This window comes from Hippopotamus amphibius, chromosome 17, assembly GCF_030028045.1.
Source record: "Hippopotamus amphibius kiboko isolate mHipAmp2 chromosome 17, mHipAmp2.hap2, whole genome shotgun sequence".
Classification (NCBI taxonomy): domain Eukaryota; kingdom Metazoa; phylum Chordata; class Mammalia; order Artiodactyla; family Hippopotamidae; genus Hippopotamus; species Hippopotamus amphibius.
In genome coordinates, this window is record NC_080202.1 from 4,868,107 (window position 1) to 4,890,899 (window position 22,793).

Below are 22,793 nucleotides of genomic sequence, written 5' to 3' on the forward strand. Positions count from 1 at the left end.
ACCAAACTCTCAAGCCAGTGGCTTTCAAGCTCATCTCAGGTGCTTTTCCCTTTACTATTTTTTTTTTTATTTTATTTTATTATTTTATTTTATTTTTTTTGGGGGTACACCAGGTTCAATCAACTGTTTTTATACACATATCCCCATATTCCCTCCCTTCCTTGACGCCCCCCCCTCGAGTCCCCCCCACCCTCCCTGCCCCAGTCCTCTAAGGCATCTTCCATCCTCGAGTTGGACTCCCTTTGTTATACAACAACTTCCCACTGACTATTTTACAGTTGGTAGTATATATATGTCTGTGCTACTCTCTCGCTTCTTCTCAGTTTCCCCTTCACCCCCTGCCCCCTCCCATACCTCGAGTTCTCCAGTCCATTCTCTGTATCTGCTTCCTTGTTCTTGTCACTGAGTTCATCAGTACCATTTTTAGATTCCGTATATGTGAGTTAGCATACAGTATTTGTCCTTCTCTTTCTGACTTACTTCACTGTTTATGACAGATTGTAGTTCTATCCACCTCATTACATATAGCTCCATCTCATCCCTTTTTATAGCTGAGTAATATTCCATTGTATATATATGCCACATCTTCTGTATCCATTCATTTGTTGATGGGCATTTAGGTTGCTTCCATGTCCTGGCTATTGTAAAGAGTGCTGCAATAAACATGATGGTACAAGTTTCTTTTGGGATTATGGTTTTCTTTGGGTATATGCCCAGGAGTGGGATTACTGGATCATATGGTAGTTCTATTTGTAGTTTTTTAAGGAACCTCCAAATTGTTTTCCATAGTGGCTGTACCAACTTACAGTCCCACCAACAGTGCAGGAGAGTTCCCTTTTCTCCACACCCTCTCCAACATTTTCCCTTTACTATTCAAGTGGGGGTTGCACTGTGTGTCTGAAACTGTGGGTGGGTTCCATCTAACGTCTTGGATTGGCACTACATTTAACAAAGCCCTCAGAGTTTTGTTTTTTATTTTTCCATGCAGAAAATGCCCTTCCTTATTTTGCAAAGCTGATGCAAACTTTTTGCTAATTTTTCTTTATGAGAGAATGGCAGTTCTATGGACATTCTGAAGGGAGGGGGAATATATACAATGAAATATTAGCCATAAGAAAGAACGAAATAACGCTATCTGCGGCAATGTAGATAGACCTAGAGATTATCATACTTGGTGAAGTAAGCCAGACAGAGAAAGACAAATATCATATTGCTTATATGTGGAATCTTAAAAAAAAAAATGATACAAATGAACATACTTACAAGTCAAAAATAGACTCACAGACATAGAAAACAAACCTATGGTTACCAAAAGGAAGGAAGGGAGGGATAAATTAGGAGTTTGGGATTAAAATATACACACTGCTGTATATAAAACATATAAACAACAAGGGCCTACTGTACAGCACAGGGAACTCTACTCAATGTCTTGTAATAACCAAAGAAGGAAGAGAATGTAAACAAATTGTATATATACCTGATTCACTTCTCTGTACACCTGAAAGTAACACAACATTGTAAATCAACTACACTTCAATACAAATTAAATGTTAAAACACTTGTTTTGTCTCTACAAAGATTTCTTGAGCATCTACCATGTGCCAGGCTCTATGTTAGATGCCAGAGTTACAGAGAGGAAAAGGCATAGTCCCTGTCCCCATGCCTGTCACCGTCTACAAAACAAGACAGTCATACATACCCATGGCTTCAGAGGACCAGTGAGATGCCTGCTGGGCCAACAACAGGAGCAGAGGATTCTGGGGGCAGAGGAAGATGATTCACTCAGCCTGGGGCTCTGGTGTTTGGAAAGCATCACAAACAGGGTAGTATTGAGGGTAAATGAATGGACAGTAGGAGGAGGGCAAATGATGTGCTTGGCTATTAGCGGGTAACCTGGTGCGTGTAGATCATAAAGACGTGAGGCTGAAAAAGTAACCTGGTGTGTGATAACGAAAGTCTTTAATGTGAAGCCTTTGGGCTTTATCTCTTAGGCAGCAGAAGTCCCCGGATATTCTTGAAAACAACATCATGGCGTGATTAGAAGTCTAATGAAATAAGAAACAGCAACCAACTGAATCATTCCTAACTGATCATGAAAAGGCTAGATTCACCTAACCAGGTCCTTCCACGGGGTCCTACATGCTGCCCACCGTCCACTACTGAAGCCTTGTCCCCAGTGGCATTTACCAAGGGAGAATTCCGGATGTTCATCTTGGTGATCTGTTTGCTTGGTAATAAGCCTCATCATCTTATTTTTTCTTTTTCTTAAGAAGTACAACTCACAGTTTTGCTTGTGAAGTACAATTTTTTGTATCTTGTACCTGAAGCAATGCAGTCTGGCCCAGGAGCACACAACCATCAGCGTGACGTTAGACTTCTCCCTGCAATCTTCTGGTGACTTTCCTGCCTCACACCGTAGCTAGTGTCGACCTTGTTTATGAATGTTTCGCCCTCTACGGCATGCTTGACTGTCTCATCCTGTTGGAGTTGATTCCACATAGCATGACTGTATAGTCTATCTTCTAAACCAGGACATTTTTGAAAGCTAAAGGGGCTCAATTAATTATTAACCTGCTACAGCGGTTGTAAACCAGAACTGTCCTGGATAAACCAGGACACCACACAGCTGGTATGAAGTTGAAGAAGTTTCATTTGGGTAGAGCAATATGCTTTTCTTTTTTAAACATTTTTAAAAACTGAAGTATAGTTAATTTACAATGTTGTGTTATTTTCAGGTGTACAGCAAAGTGATTCAGTTGCACAATATATCTATCTATTCCTGTCCATTATAGGTTATCACAAGATATTGAATACAGTTCCCTGTGTTATGCAGCGGGTTCTGGTTATTTATATTTTTTTTAATAAGCTCTTTATTGGAATATAATTGCTTTACACTCTTGTACCAGCTTTTGAGGTACATCAAAGTGAATCAGCTGTGTTTATACATATATCCCCAAATCCCCTCCCTCCTGCAACTCCCCCCCACCCTCCCTATCCTGGCCCTCTAAGGCATCACCCATCATCAAGTTGATCTCCCTTTGTTATACCGCAACTTCCCACTAGCTATCTATTTTACAGTTGGTAGTATATATATGTCTATTCTACTCTCTCACTTCATCCCAGCTTCCCCTTTGCCCCCCGCCCCCCCACACCCGTGTCCTCCAGTCCATTGTCTACATCTCCATCCTTATTCTTGCCCTGTCACTAGGTTCATCAGTACTAATTTTTTTTTTTTTTGGATTCCATATATATGAGTTAGAATACAGTATTTGTTTTTCTCTTTCTGGCTTACTTCACTCTGTATGAGAGACTCTAGGTCTATCCACCTCATGACATATAGCTCCATTTCATTCCTTTTTATACCTGAGTAATATTCCATTGTGTATATGTGCCACATCTTCTTTATCCATTCATCTGTTGACGGGCATTTAGGTTGCTTCCATGTCCTGGCTATTGTAAATAGTGCTGCAATGAACATTATGGTACATGTCTCTTTTTGGATTATGGTTTTCTCTGGGTATATGCCCAGTAGTGGGATTACTGGATCATATGGTAGTTCCATTTTTAGTTTTTTAAGGAACCTCTAAACTGTTCTCCATAGTGGCTACACCAGCTTGCATTCCTACCAACAATGCAGGAGAGTTCCCTTTTCGCCACACCCTCTCCAACATTTATTGTTTCTAGATGTTTTTATGATGGCCATTCTGAACAGTGTGAGGTGATACCTCATTGTGGCTTTGACTTGCATTTCTCTAATGATTAGTGATGTTGAGCATCTTTTCATGCGTTTGTTGGCCATCTGCATGTCTTCTTGGAGAAATGTCTATTTAGGTCTTCTGCCCATTTGTGGACTGGGTTATTTGCTTTTTTGGTATTAAGCTGCATGAGCTGCTTGTATATTTTGGAGATTAATCCTTTGTTCGTTGCTTCATTGGCAAGTATTTTCTCCCATTCTGAGGGCTGTCTTCTTGTCTTGTTTACGGTTTCTTTCACTGTGCAAAAGCTTTTAAGTTTCATTAGGTCCCATTTGTTTATTCTTGATTTTATTTCGATTACTCTAGGAGGTGGCTCAACAAGGATCTTGCTTTGATGGATGTCATAGAGGGTTCTGCCTATGTTGTCCTCGAGGAGTTTTATAGTGTCTGGCCTTACATGTAGGTCTTTAATCCATTTGGAGTTTATTTTTGTGTATGGTGTTAGGAAGTGTTCTAATTTCATTCTTTTACATGTAGCTGTCCAGTTTTCCCAGCACCACTTATTGAAGAGGCTGTCTTTTGTCCATTGTATATTCTTGCCTGCTTTGTCAAAGATAAGGTGCCCATATGTGTGTGGGTTTACCTCTGGGTTCTCTATTATGTTCCATTGATCCTCCTTTCTGTTTTTGTGCCAGTACCATACTGTCCTGATCACTGTGGCCTTGTAGTATAGTTTGAAGTTAGGAAGCCTAATTCCACCAACTCCATCTTTCCTTCTCAAGATTGCTTTGACTATTCAGCTTTTGTGTTTCCATACAAATTGTAAGAATTCTTGTTCTAGTTCTGTGAAAAATGCCATTGGTAATTTGATAGGGATTGCATTGAATCTGTAAATTGCTTTGGGTAGTACAGTCATTTTCACCATGTTGATTCTTCCAATCCAAAAACATGGTATGTCCCTCCATCTGTTTGTCTCGTCTTTGATTTCTTTCATCAGTGTCTTACAGTTTTCTGCATACAGGTCTTTTGTCTCCTTAGGCAGGTTTATTCCTAGGTATTTTATTCTTTTGGTTGTAAAGGTAAATGGGAGAGTTTCCTTAATTTCTCTTGCTGCTCTTTCACTGTTAGTGTATAGGAAAGCAAGAGATTTCTGTGCATTAATTTTGTATCCTGCTACTTTACTAAATTCACCGATTACTGCTAGCAGTTTTCTGGTAGAATCTTTAGGGTTTTCTATGTATAATAACATGCATGTCATCTGCAAAGAGTGACAATTTTACTTCTTTTCCAATTTGGATTCCTTTTATTTCATTTTCGTCTCTGATTGCTGTGGTTTAAACTTCCAAAATTATGTTGAATAATAATGGTGAGAGTGGGCACCCTTGTCTTGTTCCTGTTCTTAGAGGAAATGCTTTCAGTTTTTCACCATTTAGAACCATGTTGGCTTTTGGTTTCTCATATATGGCTTTTATTATGTTGAAGTAATTTCCTTCTATGCCCATTTTCTGGAGAGTTTTTATCATAAATGGATGTTGACTTTTGTCAAAAGCTTTTTCTGTATCTATTGAGATGATCATATGGATTTTATCCTTCAATTTGTTAAGATGTATCACATTGAATGATTTGCATCTATTGAAGAATCCTTGCACCCTAGGGATAAACCCCACTTGATCATGGTGTATGATCTTTTTAATGTGCTGTTGGATTCTGTTAGCTAGTATTTTGTTGAGGATTTTTGCATCTATATTCATCAGAGATATTGGCCTGTAATTTTCTTTTTTGTGACATCTTTGTCTGGTTTAGGTATCAGGGTGACGGTGGCCTTGTAGAATGAGTTTGGGAGTGTTCCTCCTTCTGCTATATTTTGGAAGAGTCTGAGAAGGATAGGTGTTAGCTCTTCTCAAAATATTTGATAGAATTCACCTGTGAAGCCATCTGGCCCTGGGCTTTTGTTTGTTGGGAGATTTTTAATCACAGTCTCAATTTCCATACTTGTGATTGGTCTGTTCATATGTTCTATTTCTTCCTGGTTCAGTCTTGGAAGATTGTACTTTTCTAAGAACGTATCCATTTCTTCCAGGTTATTCAATTTATTGACATATAGTTGCTTGTAGTAGTCTCTCATGATCTTTTGTATTTCTGTGGTGTCAGTTGTTACTTCTCCTTTTTCATTTCTAATTCTGTTGATTTGCATCTTATCCCTTTTTTTCCTGATGAGTCTGGCTAATGGTTGATCGATTTTGTTTATCTTCTCAAAGAACCAGCTTTTACTTTCATTGATCTTTGCTATTGTTTTCTTCATTTCTTTTTCATTTATTTCTGATCTGATCTTCATGATTTCTTTCCTTCTGCTCACTTTGGGGTTTCTATGTTCTTCTTTCTCTAATTGTTTTACTTGTAACATTAGGTTGTTTATTTGATATGTTTCTTGTTTCTTGAGATAGGACCATATTGCTATAAATTTCCCTCTTAGAACTGCTTTTGCTTTGTCCCATAGGTTTGGGGTTGTTGTGTTTTCATTGTCACTTGTTTCTAGATATTTTTTGATTTCCTCTTTGATTTCTTTACTGATTTCTTGGTTGTTTAATAGTGTATTGGTTAGCCTCCATGTGTTTGTATTTTTTACAGTTTTTTTTTTCCTGTAATTGATATCTCATCTCATGGCGTTGTTGTTAGAGAAGAAGATGCTTGATATGATTTCAATGTTCTTTAACTTACCAAGGCTTGATTTGTGATGCAAGAGGTGATCTATCCTGGAAAATGTTCCGTGTGCACTTGAGAAGAAAGTGTATTCTGTAGTTTCTGGATGGACTGTCCTATAAATATCAATTAAGTCGAGATGGTCCAATAAGTCATTTAAAGCTTGTATGTCCTTATTTATTTTCTGTTTGGATGATCTGTCCATTGATATAAGTGGGGTGTTCAAGCCTCTCACTATTTTTGTGTTACTGTTGATTTCCCCTTTTATGGCTGTTAGCATTTGCCTTATGTATTGAGGTGCTCCTATGTTGGGTGCATAGATATTTACAATTGTTATATGTTGTTCTTGGGTGAATCCCTTGATCATTATGTAGTGTCCTTCCTTGTCTCTTGTAAGTCTTTAAAGTCTAATTTGTCTGATATGAGTATTGCTACTCCAGCTTTCTTTTGACTTCTATTTGCATGGAATATCTTTTTCCATCCCTTTACTTTCAGTCTATATGTGTCCCTTGGTCTGAAGTGGGTTTCTTGTAGGCAGCATATAGAAGGGTTCTGTTTTTGTATCCATTCAGCCAGTCTGTGTCTTTTGGTTGGAGTATTTAATCCATTTACATTTAAGGTGATTATTGACATGTGTGTTCCGATTACCATTTTCTTAATTCTTTTGGGTTCGTTTTTGTAGGTCTTTTCCTTCTCTTGTGTTTCCTGACTTAGAAAAGTTTCTTTAGCAATTGTTGTAAGGCTGGTTTGGTGGTGCTGAATTCTCTTAACGTTTGCTTGTCTGTAAAGCTTTCGATTTCTCCATCAAATCTGAATGAGATTCTTACTGGGTAGAGTATTCTTGACTGTAGGTTTTTCTCTTTCAGGACTTTCAGTATATCCTGCCATTCCCTTCTGGCCTGCAGAGTTTCGTGCAAGAAGATCAGCTGTTATCCTTATGGGTTTTCCCTTATACGTTATTTGTTTCTTTTCTCTTGCTGCTTTTAATATTTTTTCTTTGTGTTTAATTGTCATTAGTTTGATTAATATGTGCCTCAGTGTATTTCTCCTTGGGCTTATTCTGTATGGGACTGTCTACACTTCTTGGACTTGATTATTTCCTTTTCCATGTTGGGGAACTTTTCCACTATAACCTCTTCAAATATTTTCTCAGATGCTTGCTTTTTTCTTCTTCTGGGATGCCTGTGATTCAAATGTTTGTGCACTCAATGTTGTCACCAAGGTCTCTGAGACTGTCTTCCATTCTTTTTATTCTTTTTTCTCTTTCCTGCTCTGTGGCAGTTATTTCCCTCATTCTATCTTCCAATTCACTTATTCGTTCTTCTGCCTCAGTTATGCTGCTGTTTATGCCACCTAGAGTGTTTTTAATTTTGGTTATTTTGTTGTCCATTACTGTTTGTTTGCTCTTTACTTCTTCTGAGTCCTTATTAACTGTTTCTTGTATTTTCTCTATTTTGTTGTCGAGATTTTGGATCATCTTTACTATCATTACTCTGAATTCTTTTTCAGGCATTTTTCCTATTTCCTCTTCATTTATTTGGTCTTCTGGGTTTTTTTTTCCTGCCCCTTTGCCTGCAGGTGTTTCTTTGTTTTCTCATTTTGTTTAATTTATAGGATTTGCTGTGTCCTGTCCCTATGCTGCCTAGTAGTAATTCCTCTTGTTTCTGCCCTCTGACCCCTGTGGTGGGGGTTGTCCAGTGTCTTGAGGAGGCTTCCTGGTGGGGGAGTCTGGTGTCTGCTTTCTGGTGTATGGCTCTGTGTCTTTTCTCTCTGATGAGCAGGGCCGTATCAGGTGGTGTGTTTTAGGGTATCTGTGAGGTTAATATGGCTTTAGGTGGTCTGTGTGCTGATGGGTGGGTTTGTGTTCCTGTCTTGTTTGTAGTTTGATGTGAGGTGTCCAGCACTGGCAGTTGCAGACAGTTGAACGAAGCCAAGTCTTAGACTCTGATACAGGGCTCTGTGAGAGTTCTCTGCAGTTAATCTTCCCTGTGTCTGAGGACTCCCTAGTAGTCTAGCATCCTGGATTCAGTGCTCCCTCCCCAGAGCCCCTATTTGACTTCTGATGGAGTAGTCCAGACTTCAGAGGTTGCTTGTCCTGGCAATAAAGGGGTTTAAGGAAGACTGTCCAAGCCCCAGACTAATGGCAGAGTGTCGAGTCAAACAAATACTAAGTCAAGGAAACACATACATGTGTAAGACACACAAATACTGAATCCAATAGAACATAAGGCACTAGAAAGACCTGACAGAAGTACCCCAGTATGCCATCAGACAATCAAAGAGAAAACCAACAGAAATTCAAAACCCAAAAAAACAAAACAAAACAAAAACCACACAGACACAAATCCAGGGAGATTTTGAAAGCTAGGATCATATATAATAAAGAGCAAGAGTACCACCAGACAGACAGACTGAAGATTCTCAGAATGAAATCAGACAATCATACTTAGAACTAAGATAAAGACAAAACCTAATAATAAAAACAAAAGCAGTGTGTCATCTGGAGAATAAAGCAAGGATACAGAGTAGACCAATAATATTGCTTATAAGTATCTTAAGATAAAATAAACTAAAAAAAGATAGAAGACAGGGCAACAGAAGAGTTTAGTGTGACTGGAAATGAAAAGAAAAAGAAAGAAATAGAAATGTATAAAAGAGATGAAAAGAAGGTAAGAGAGATACAGTCAGCACTACAAAAAACTTAGCTAGAAATAGAAATATACAAAAAGGCTAAAAATAAAAATAGAATAAAAAATATGTTATAAAACATGTAGATCCCTTAGGACTAAGATCATAATTAATTAAAAAAAAACTAGAATTCACCCCAGAATGGACCAGATCAATAGAATTTATAATAATATTTCTGTTTGCTTGGGGTCTCAGCTGTAAGTGTCGTTCTACTTGCCTTGGGTTTTTTGTATTACTTTACGACCAGCAGAGCTTCCTTTATTGTTCATCTGTAAGTGCCGGTGTGTGGGGAGAGAGAGGGTACAATAGTGGCTCCTTCCCCTGGGAGTGAGTGAGCAGCGGCACCCTGCCTGGGTCACAGCGGCTTGGGTGGCTCAGGCCAAGAGAGTGACTCCAACCGTGGCTCCTCCCCCCGGCTACGATTCCGCCGGGGCACCCTGCCTGGGTCACGGCAGCTCAGTCGGCCGTGGTGGTGCCTGTTGCAGAGGGACACCGGTGACTGAGGTATAAACAGAACGTCTCCAGAGCTGGGGCACTTTCTGGACTTTTGGCTCTTGGCTGCAGGCACTCTAGGCCAGCCCTGCCCGGGGGCCTTTTTATTCTTGAGTGTGTTAGCCAGGCCTAGAGGGGCCCTTCCTTTGTCCGTCGCAGAGAGAGTGGCTACACCTGCAGCTCCTCCCCCCTGCTGTGAGTCAGCAGTATCCAGCCGCCACCATGGCCACCCAGCTTTCCGCGGTAGGCACTCTCCGCTGCAGATTTCTTCCCTCCTGTCCACTCAGTCCGTCTCCTCACTGCCAACACCTCCTGTCCACTCAGTCCGTCTCCTCACTGCCAACAATGTTTTTCACCCTGAAGCTGTTCTCCAGTTCCCACGTTCTAGCTCCCAGACCCTCTGTTCAGCTGTGAACCAATGTCTCAGTCCAGACACGCTGAGCCGTGGTGCAGATGCTCCATGTGGTTCTCACTCTTTCCTGTCTGCCACAGCTCAGCTGCTTCACCCTCTTTGAAGAGTCCCAAATGCCTCCCTTCTGACCCAGGGTAATTCCCCGTTGGAGAAGGGGTTTCCCCATCAGATAAAGGACGTTTCCCCAAATTTGGCAATCTCCCCTCTGTTTCAGATCCTCCTGCCCCAGGGTGTGAGACCCATCCCTTTCCTTTCTTCTCCTCCTCTTTCTCTTTTTTTTTTCCCCCTCTGTCCTACCCAGTTATGTCAGGATCTTTGCAGTCCTTTCTGGTGTCCGAGGTCGTTTGCTGGTGTTCAGCTGGTTCTCTGTGGGAATTATTGCATCTTTTGGTGTATTCCTGATGCATCTGTGGAGAGGGATGCATTCCACATCCTTCTACTTCGCTGCCATCTTTCTTCTCTTCATTTATCTCTTTTATATACAGTAGTGTGTATCTGTTCATCCCAAACATGGAAACCACAGGAGAAATGATGGAGAAGTACAAACACCAAGAGTGAAGACAGGGAGTTTGAGGGACTGGTGTGATCAGCAAGTTGCAAGCAGAATAATGAGCTCTGAGGCTGGCTGATTGGCACCTACAGCCCATAGGACTGGGTAGCCCATGTGGGCAGAGTAGGAAGAAGGAAGAGGAGAAAATCTCCAAAAGCAGCTTACAGAACAGAAGCGGCTGTAAGAAGGGAATCTGGTTACTGAGTTTTCTTCAATTACGCAGAATTGTCTACACCAGACTTTCTAGCAGGGTGAGTCCTAAATTCCTGCAACAATGGTGGGAGACAGAATGTACTCTGATACTCCTCAGAGACATATCTGAATAAACCCTGATGAGAATGAGCTCTGGAGTGCTATGATGGAGGAGAATGTTAGCATCACCTCAGCATGTGATAGCGGGGTTAGAAAGGACAGCTGCCCCATTCCTAGCTGATGCAGATCCCACAGCACTGTTGTCTGCTTGCAGCCACATCAGAGTTCTAAAACCAGGCTTGTGAGGGTCTCATCACTGAGAAGCTGTGTGGTCCTGATGCAAAACTTTACTTAGCAGAAAGGCAACTGTTTTGTGTTGCATCGTACGTCATGGTTACTCAACTACTATTCATGTCACATCTGAGCCTCAGAAGGGTGGATGGCATTACTGAAAGTCACCAGCAAGTGGATGACAGAGCTCAGACTTTATTTCATGCCTTGGGAATGCTAGTGAAGTGCTCTCTCTTCCATGAAGGGATGTCATACAACTTTCATGCTTTTTCAGCTTTGAAATTTCAGGTTTGAAATTCGATGTTGAACATGAACAGTTTGCCAGTAACTGTGGACTCTGAGTAAATTCAGTCTTTCACAACACAGTGTTTTACAATCGTGACAGGTAACAGGGATGACAAAAGCTGACATTGATCTCTTTTTACCTTAAATGGTAACGATCTGTAAGGTCCAACCCTCATGTGAAGGCAGCCTAGTATTAAATCCATGCTTAACACAAGGGAAGTGGCTGCTCTGTAGCTGCTGATGTTCTCCTGTAGTTCTAGGTGTAAAGGGTAATGAGACTCTGCTCCACCTGTGGGATATTACAGGAAAAGTTAACTTGCTAGTGTGTGACACGGACTAACAGCATCATCTGGAAATACAAAATTTCAGGTCCCACGTCAGACCTTCTGAGTCAGAATCTGCATTTTAACAACACCCCTCCCGGACGATCTGCTGGCACATTACGGTTGAGAAGCACAAACTTGTAGGCTTGATGAGTTGCCAAAGAAGAATTTGTCTGCTATGAATGGGGCTTTGATGGTCAGCTTTGTCCTGCCCATAACTGCTTTGTAGGAACCGGATGCAGAATCTCAGTGCACCCCATACCTGACTGTGTTTTTAGGCAGCTACCTCTACTAAAGCATGATGAGAAAACACAACAGGTGAGCACTGGGTGTTGACACCTCCATCCACACAGATATGTTTCCTAGAATTAATTTCAACTTGTGAATTTTTCTTCTCCCTATTGATTGGGTAGAATTTGGTTATACCTCTGACACCTCTATAACCAAAGACTTCCTAGCCCTAGCTAGTTTCTAATTTGCACTGAAATTGTATTGAACAAGAATGAGACAGTGAAAGAACTTGAACTGGTTCCTCGGAAAGCTTCAGAATCAAATTTAACCATAGTTGGGAGAAATCACTTCAAATCTCTTCTCCCATCAAGTCCATTTCCTCCTTTGGTGTCACCATCCCTTCACAGGGACATGGTTGGGTGACTAATTGTGGATTTCCCCAGGCTCCCAGACTGGACTTCACAACTTGCTTAAGGATTGTTGACTTCTTGGTCATGGCTGACTGGTTCCCGTTCCTCTTGCCAAAAGACTAAAGCTTCCTGCTTCCCTATAATCTCCTGCATATGAATTTTTTGCTCTTGATGGAGTTACTAAGCTGATCAAATCGTCATCTTAAGTCAAACATCAACATCAAGGATTACTTCATGTTACAAGTATTCTTTTCCCCAAAGCAAGACAATCTTATCCCAGGTTCCCAGAAGGATTTGAATATGTGTTTACTTATCTCGTGTTTCCCAAATGTTTCTGGACCTCACGAGCCCAGGGCTGGTAATAGGGTTTCATTTCCATCTGCACCCAAATTCTCATCCTTCGAGCTCAAGCAAGAACAAAGCCTCCTCTCCTTTGTCAATCAGTTACTTTCAGGTGATCCCCCAGAGGTTCCTCCAGAGTATGTCCAAACCAGGCAGTCAGCTGTGGCTGCCATGCAGCCTCTTCTGTCCTTGCTTGTCTTGTGGCAAAGCTTAATTACTAACCCCATCTTCCCTAATACCTAGACAAAAGCATTCAGGCTTATTAAAGAATTTTTAGAAAGGATATTTGGGGAGTGTGTGATAGCTAGCACTATTTGAGCTTCAGCTCAGATAATGCCAAATGCAAAGTACCACCCTCAGTGACATTATGGTCGGTCCTTGATTATGTGTGACAATAAAGGGGGAGGGGCCTTGTTCTCATCTTTTCTAGATCCACGTGTTCCTGAAGTGAATTCAGCCACACATTCAACAAAGACAGCCTTGTTCTTTCATGCTGTCACTAGAATTACAATTCTAGGGTCCCCTGCAACAGACCAAGCATCTGGATTGTTCTGATAATGAAGCCATATGATGGTTTTATTGACCAACAGAAGCTTAGCATGTATATGACACACTGTAGGCGTCTAGTATTTGCTGAGTGAGTAAGGAAATCCACACATGCACTCTCACTGGGCCCAGGGCATCCCAAGCCTCAAGGAGATGGATGTGAGGAGCTGACTGACCCATGCCTGGAACCAGGGGTGGTAGAAGAGGGGAAGGAAACGGGTGACACCACTTTTCTTGTTTTGCCACCTCATTCCCAAAATGAGCCTCTGACTTAGGAGTCGAGATTACAAATATCATGCTTACTTTTCTTTCTCTTATGCTGTTTTCTTTCATTACATGTGATTCCTTCTGTTCTTACCAATCCCTGCAGTTTAAAATAGCGGGCTTTCAATGGCAATGCATGTGAAAGTTCATATCTTCATGTGTCCAATTCCTTATTGAAAAGCTCCACTTGGACAACCTTCCTTTGGTTCATCAAACTTGAAGCCAAAATGGACTCAATCATTCCCTCCAATCCAGCCATTCCTTCTCGGTTTCTTACGTGGTTGACAGGTGCCCCCACCTACCCAGTTGCTCGAGACTACAAACACCTCTATCTTTTTCTTCGTCCTAGCTCTCACTGGTGGCATCCAACCAATCTTCAAAAACCAATGAGTCTAGTCTCTAAATCTGTCTCAGATCTATGCACTTCTTTCCATTCCCTCACCTGTCTCCCAGCATCAGGGCCGCCTCGTATGGGTGTGCAGTTGCAAAGTGTATGTTACACAAGCTGTGGACACACGACTCATGTTGTCATGTATTTAGAAGCTGCCCCTTGTGGTGTGCTAAGCTCATCCTGCACAGATCACAGCAGGTATTTATTATCCCTTCTGTCCATCAGCCAGAGTGAAGTTCCAAAAGAGAAATCTAACCATCCTCCTCTTTTTTGCTTAGAACGCTTCACTGCTCTTAGTATGAATTTGCTCAGGCTGCCATAACAACGTACCAAGCCTGGTAGGCTTCAACAACAGAAATTCATTTTCTCACAGATCTGGAGGCTGGAAGTCCAAGATCAAGGTATCAGCAGAGCTGGTTTCTTCTGAGACCTTCCTTGCTCCTTGGCGGGTAGATAGCTGTCTTCATCCTGTGTCTTCACACGGTCTCCCCGCTGTATGTCCTAATCTCCTCTCATAAGGACACCAATCATATTGGACTGGGACCCACCCTAATAACTCCAGTTTAATTACCTCTTTAAGTACCCACTCTCCAAATCCAGTCACATTTTGAGGTCCTGGAGATTAGGGCATCAATATGTGAATTTGGGAAAGGGGGACAGGCACTTAGTTCAGCCCCAAACACCCTTGGGATAAAATCCAACCTGCTTAATATGGCTTTCCAGGCCCCTCTGGATGGGACCACTCTTCCCCCTCTGGCCCCAGCTCTCACCCCTCCCTCTGGTACTGTCTACTCTAATCCATCAGCTCCCCCACCCCCACTCTGGGCCCTCTCCCATCTCCTGCATGGCCTCTGCAGATGCAGTCACCTCTGCCTGGAACCCGAGCTTGCCGTTCACCTGAGAAATGGCTACTCATCCTTCCAGCCTCACGTTAGATGCACCCCTTATGTTGGCAAGCCCTTCGTGTGCCCAGGTATCTAGATTCCAAGGTGCCACTCTCTGGATTTCCTGTGAAATCTTTTCACCAATTACAGCACGTTTTGCACTCTTTTATAATTACCAGTTGGCTTGTCTGTAATCCCAAGTAGACACGTGTCACTGTGTTCGTGAGGAAGGCCATTCGAAACCATAAAGTCTCTGAGATGCACAGAAATGGATTTTGAAATACGGCCCATGCAAGTGGGAGGCCCATGGAGGCAGGGATTTGGGCAGATGGGTCTCTGGGCTTCTGAACACACTTTCATCTGCTGTTGCCTAATTTCCATGAGCTTAAAAGCTACTGAGCACTCAATTGTCATGTGGTATTTACATTCTTATAAGTCCTAATTACAGCTTGGAAACCATCGGGAAAATTCATTTCTCGGTAAGGCAAGCATATGAAAAGATTGCAGTATGTGATTCCATGTCCAGAACATTATAATAAATATCAGTCACATTTGCATTCAAATGTTAGGCTATTTATTCCAAATATGGCAGTGCTGTGATTATGTGATAAACATGAAATAGGCAAAATGGTTATTTACATTTTGTCTTCAGTTTTCTAATAACAGTGTTTAAGTTTAGTGATCTTTTTTTTTTTCCTTTCATTCAGCTGGCTGTTGTTTTCTCTGAAAATCATATAAATAATCAGCCCAGCAGGAAATAATGTCTCCTGCTCTCTATTTCTTTTTACTTATCCTGAGACTCTCACCTTTACCCTTCTGTCTTGAAAGGACTTCCTTAAGCAAAAACAAGATATGTGGGGTCATAATTAGAATAAAGGAATATTTATGTAAATCTATCACCAGAAGAAAGAGACAAACTTTCTGTGGCCCTGAAGTTCCAAGTAGCAGGCACATGGTCAGGAAACCCCTGATTCCAACTCACGGGACCAGAGATTTGAGAACTGCACCTGCCCCATGATCGCCTTCAGGGATGTTTTAAACTTTAATTACTCTGTATCCTATAAGTAATATATATTTTTAAAATTAGAAAATAAAAGTAGTCAAAAGCACAAGTGGGGAAAGCGGGGAGGGTTGGGGGGGAATGAATTGGGAGATTGGGATACCAAATTGTATGCTCTAAATATATGCTGTTTATTGTCTGTTAACTGTATCTCAATAAAAATTCTTAAAAAAAAAAGTAGTCAAAAGCAAACCACCAACTTAAAAAACCATTTCAATAGGATTATGCTGTATTATAATTTGTTTTCTTACTCCATGTTCACAAATACGCTTCTATAATATCATTTTATTTTTAAATCTGTTTATCCTTCATTATATAATATGTATTATAGTTACTGTGAAAATTTATACACATAGAATCTGAGATTCTTTAGGTCTCTCACCCCCATCCAACTCCTTAGGTATATACCCTTTTTGAAAATGTATTGATATTTGTAATAAACGTTTTACTTTGGCAGAAGCTTGGATTTTCATAAAAGCCGCCAAGATAGTATAGAGAGCTCCCACATGCCCCTCACCCAGCTTCCCCGCTGTCCACACCTTATGTGACTGCGGCACATTTGTCAAAATGAAGAAACCAACGTAACTCCAGACTTTATCTGGGTTTCATCAGTTTTCCACTGATGTCCTCTTTCTGTTCCAGGATCCATGCCAGGGCACCACACTGCACGTAGCCGTCATGTCTCCCAGGCGCCCGTGTCTGTGACAGTTTCTCGGTCACTCCTCGTTTTTCATGATTGTGACAGTACAGAGGAGTACAGGTCTGGGAGGACAGTTGTGTTTAACCACTCATCAATAGTCTTCCACGTATGTGTGTTAATGTGCTAAACATAGCAAGATATAGAATTTTGATACAAATAGGACTTACACTCTACTCCTGTTTTATAACTTTTTAAGTTGTGATGTCATCCTATATCATCAATTTAAAAAATACCAGTTTCATAGTATTCCACTGTGGAAACTAAATCTTAATTCTTAACCAGCCTCAGATGACAGACGTCTCTTTAACCTTCTATACTGCAATTCCCAACTCTGCTGTAATGAACATCCCTGATCTAAATTTTTAGGCATGTCCCTGATCATTTTCTAAGGATAAATATTAGAAGGTGCCAAAGACTTTTCTCTAAAAAAGTGATCTAAATGGCCCATTAGGTCTCTAAAAAGTTTTTGTCTATTTACACCGCCAGTGCCCATGCATACATCTGCATGTCAGCTGGCAACACTTTCCCTGACACACGGAGTTCCTGCCCTTCAGCTCTGGCAACTTGATAGAAGAAAAGTAGCTGATGACACGTGCAGTTGAATTTTCTTCACGTCTACTAGCCATGTGTATTTTTTTTTTTCAGCTGTGCCTTGCGGCATGCGGGATCTTACTTTCCTGACCAGGGGTCAAACCCATGCCCCCTGCATTGGGAGCATGGAGTCGTAACCACTGGACCACCTAGCCATATGTCTTTCTTCTTTTTATGGCCATGATCACAGGGTAGAGGAGAAGAAGGGGACAGGTCATCTCTTTCCAAATTCATTTACATATAAAAGTTTATTCTGTATTGAAGCTCGTGACCTCTTAACCTGATATCTTGAAGTTATTTTTTCTTCAGTTACTGCTCTCCTTATTTTGCCTATTTTTTTTTTTTTTGGAAAGAGGCACTTAAAAATTTTTATGCACTCAACAACCATATTTCCCATAATAACTTTTGCTAAGTATTATAATCATAAGGCCTTTCGTTTCCTGTAATATCATTCTGTTGTTATTGACCTGTATTTTCTTCTGATATTTTCATGTCTATTTCCTTAAATGTTTAACCTGTTTGGGTTTATTTTGGTTTGAGATAGGGTTCTAACTGTTTTTCCAAATGGTTAGCCAGCTGTCTCAATACCACTTAATGAACAATCCAGCCTTACCCCACTGATTTGAAAGTCTATTTTAACACCTCATATTTGGGGACTGGAAGTAGATCACCCGCTAAGGACCCAGGAGAGGTTTCCAACAAGGGAAACAGGAACAGACAATAGTTGAAAACGCTTCCAATTTTGTTTCCATGACCATTTCCAGTTAAATTGTCAGTGTTTGCCAAAAGATATAGTCCAAGCCAAATTCAAAGATGCATTTCTACTCCTGCTCTGTCCAGACCTTGTAACTCTCTTGTTCTGTGTCTTCTCCCCAGAAGTAGAGGTACCTGCCTAAGGGAGCAGCTCAGGATTTTAGGCAACTACTATTTCCAAAACTGCACATGTGCTCTGGAATGAATTGTATAAAAAGCTTCCCCAGGCTTGGTAAACTTCCTACTTCTGCCATTTCTGTACATTTCTGCACAGAGAAGAAACTCTATGCCCTGAATTGAGAAACCCACCACAAGTTACTAAGTACATAACAGTTTATAAGCTGCTTATAAGCTGCAAATTCATTGATTTATTTGAAAAATTAAAATCTACCCGATGACTACCTAGAGACCAGACATTAGACTAAAATTGTCAGATTTCACCCAGTTCTAAGGAGTGGGTGCCATTATTATCCCCCATTTTACAGGTGAGAAATGGAGGCACAGAGAGGTTAAATAACTTTCAAAATGTCACACAGCTCTAAGTGGTGGAGGAAGAATTCCAACTCCATCACAGCCTATGCTGATAGCCATCATCTACATTCAAAACTGAAAGTTGATACATTCCCATAGTAACAATGTAGAGTTCCTTGTATGGCCTCTGATTCCTGGACTGAAAGATTTTAGTAACTACCAGTGACAACTTCCAGATCACCGTGATTTGTTTCACTCTTGGGGTGTGTTTTTTTCTAGTTTGTGAAATGAAATCTGCAGGACTCCCAGTCTTGAGTTGGAGTGTGGGCTCCATACATTGCATTGCTAAGCCATTTCTCCAATGGTACAAAAATACTGTTGATAGAGTTTTACTGGGTCCTGAGGCTTTATATCTGCTCTGATTCCCCTGTGGATTGTACCTCGTACCGTGAGTGATGGCAGCTGACCCAGAGCCAATGACTCCTCACATCACTGCTTCTCCAGACCTCTCTGTGTTCCCACTGTCTGCTCACAGTGAGAGGTTTCCTGAGATTCGTTACCTCTGCAGTTATTTCCTTTCAGAAGATAACAGTTAGAATAGGATCTAGTCATCTCCCGCTCAAAGTGCTTCAGGGTGCTTCCCGCCCACCCACTGATCTTACAGATTAGGAGGCTGAAGTTGCTCAAAGTAAATGATGTGTCCAAGGGCCCACAGCTGTTTAGCAGCAGAGCGTGGTGGAGTCCTCAGATCTCCTGACCCCCCCGACTTTCCTCTTTGTCTGACAGCTTGCTGCCTTCAGCTGTACCACCAATCCCGCTTTTTGATTTCTTCTTTTTTTTTTTTTTCCGCAGTCACTGGATGGCTGACTCAGGTTTCATGTAACCAAACACAGCTTGAAAGTGCTCTTCCCTGTCGCTTACAGCAAAGTGCCCATGGAAGAGTTTATGGTGGAGACGTAAGTGCTTGACATCAACCTTCTCATCTTTTCTTAGTAAAAAGACATGCAATATACAGTGTCACACCCCTGCCACGGAGGGATCAGAGCCTGGATAATTTGTAAGTACATCTCCTCACTCCTTTTAATGGTTCGATGTCACAAATGCTCTTTCTAGGGCCTGCAAAACACAGTTCTTGCATTTTTGGTTGTCACTGTGTTCGATCAGAGCACTCTGCAAAATATGCTTTTAATTTTCTACATAAAAGTACTATGTGAAAACCACAGTTGGCTCACTTGGCGTCCATTCCTAGCCCCTTCTTTCTTGCCATCATCTACTCTGGAATCTAGAAAATTGACTACTTATTCCTCAGCTCCCTTTGTTGGCCATGTGAGATGTAAGCAAGTCTATTGAGGAGGTTTCTGGGAAACGGCCCTCATGAGAAGGAGGTATAGACACAGTAGATGGGCTCTCTTCCTCCTTCTCTCTACTGGGAGTGTTGGTGTGATGCCTGGAGGTGCAATAGCCATCTTGTAGTGATGAAACAACAAACAAAAATAAAACCAAAAAGCTAAGGAAGGCAGAATGAAAAGCTAAGAAGGGCCTGTGTCTCAGATGATATCACTAAATGTCTCTAAGAACTAGAGATCTCTAACATATATTGATTGTTTTATTTTAAATATAAAAGTATGCTCTTAAAAATATATTTTGAAAATAGGAAAATATAGAGCTGATGAACAAAAATTAATCATAGTTTCAGTATCTAATTTTCAAATGTTGATATTTTAATGTTTTCTCAATATGCCATTTCTCTGAACATTTTTAACCTATTAAAATAACATTAGCATCTAAACTGCTTTGTAATCGGCATTTTTTTTTTTATTTCATGATGAATTATGAATGTTTCCCCATGGCATTAAATATTTTTATATAACATGGTTTATAATAGCCCTGTGGGATTCTATTCTATGAATATGCCAATATTCCCTTAACAATTCTTCATCACTAGAATCTTTAGTTTTTTACTACTTTTTAACCGTTATTAATACTTAAATTATAAGAACTTTTGTCCACAAACTTTTATGTTAATCTCCTTTTCCTTAGGATCAGTTTTCCAAGTGCAATCATTTGGCCAAAAGGAATGATGATCTTTGTTATTTTTGATACTTCTTGGCAGTATTTCTGCCAAAAAGTGTATTAATGTGGTTCCTACCATGACTGTGATTATAAATTAGTACCTAGCCCAGAGCACCCATTTAAAGTTTTCTCATTTTCATTTTACTTAAAGGGCTAATTACAAGGGCTCTCTTTTCTCCACATCCTCGCTAGCATTTATTATTTGTAGACATTCTGATGATGGCCATTCTGACCAGTGTGGGGTGATATCTCATTTTGATTTGCATTCTCTAATAATTAGAGATGTTGAGTATCTTTTCATCTGTATGTATTCTTTGGAAAAGTGTCTATTCAGGTCTTCTGCCCATTTTTTTGATTGGGTTTTTTTTTTGATATTGAGCTGTATGAGCTGCTCGTATATTTTGGATATTAACCCCTTGTTGGTCATATCAATGGCAACATCCCATCCAGCAGGTTGTCTTTTCATTTTGAAGGGGTTTCCTTTTGCTGTGCAAAAGCTTTTAAGTTTAATTTGGTTCCATTTGTTGATTTCTGCTTTTATTTCTTTTGGCTTATGCAAATGAACCAAGAAAACATTGCTATGATTTATGTCAAAGAGTGTTCTGTCTATGTTATCATCAAGGAGTTTTGTGATTTCAGATCTTACAATTAGGTCCTTAATCCATTTTATATATGGTGTGAGAGAATGCTCTAATCTGTTTTATATGTAGCTGTCCAGTTTTCCATGAACTACTGTCTTTTCTCCATTGTATATTCTTGCCTCTTTCGTGATAGATTAATTGACTACAGGTGTGTGGGTTTATTTTGGGGCTCTCTATTCTGTTTCATTGATCTATGTGTCTGTTTTTGTGTCAATACCAAGTTGTTTTAATTACTGTAGCTTTGTACTATAGTCTGAAATCTGGGAGGGTTATACCTCCAATTTTGTTCTTTTGTCTCAGGATTGCTTTGGCAGTTTGGGGTCTTTTGTGGTTCTGTATAAATTTTAGGATTATCTGTTCTAGTGCTGTGGAAAATGCCACTGGTATTTTGATAGAGATTGCATTGAATGTGTAGACTGCTTTGGGTACTATGGCCATTTTAATAGCATTAATTATTCCAACCCAAGAGCATGGGATATCTGGTGGAGATATAAATTGGCTCAAACACTATGGAAAACAGTACGGTGGTTACTTAAAAAACCAAAAAATAGAACTATCATATGATCTAGCAATCCCATGCCTGGATGTATATCCTGAAAAGACAAAAACTCTAATTCGAAAAGATACACGCATCTCAATGTTCACAGCAGCACTATTTATAATAGCCAAGACATGGAAGTAACCCATCTGCCCAACAACAGACAAATGGATTAAAAAGATGTCTCATATATACATATATATGATATATATAAATGAATGAATGCAATGGAATGTTATATTATTCACCCATAAAAAAGAACAAAATACTGCCATTTGAGGCAACTGGATGGGCCTAGAGAATATTATACTTAGTGAAATAAGTCTGAAGAGAAAGACAAATACCACATGACATCACATATATGGAATCTAAAAAATAATACAAATGAATGCATATGCAAAACAGAAGACGACTCACAGATACAGAAAATAAACTTTTGGTTACCAAAGGGAAGAGGAAAGCGGGGAGGGACAAATTAGGGGCATGGGGTTAACAGATACAGACTACTATATATAAAATAGACAAGCAACAAGGAAATACTGTATGGCACAGGGAATTATACCCATTATCTTGTAACAGCCTATCATGGCGTATAGTCTGCAAAAATGCTGAATCACTATGCTGTACGCCTGAAATTAACACAATATTGTAAATCTACTACTTCAATTTAAAAATATTTTAAAAATATATTTAAGGATTTGAAGAGTTTGTTTTAATTCCTAGCCCTTCTTTGATTTGGGGAAATTTATCAATAAGAAAATGAATAAAAAAATAAAATTTTTAAAAAGGGCTGCTTAAGAAGACATACAGATGGCCAACAAACATATAAAAAGGTTGTTACTTATTAGAAAAATGCAAATCAAAATGACAGTGAGATATCACCTCACACTGGTCAGAATGGCCATCATCAAAAAATCTACAGACAAATGCTGGAGAGGATATGGAGAAAAAGGAACCCTCTTACACTGGTGGTGGGAATGTAAATTGATACAGCCACTATGGAGAATAGTATGGAGGTTCTTTAAAAAACTAAAAATAGAACTACTATATGACCAAGCAATCCCACTCATGGGCATATACCTGGAGAAAATGCACCAATGTTCACTGTAGCACTATTTACAATAGCCAAGACATGGAACCAACCTAAATGTCCATCAACAGAAGAATGGATAAAGAAGATGTACATATACACAATGGAATGTTACTCAGCCACAAAAAGTAACAGAATTGTGCAATTTGCAGAGATGTGGATGGACCTAGAGACTGTCAT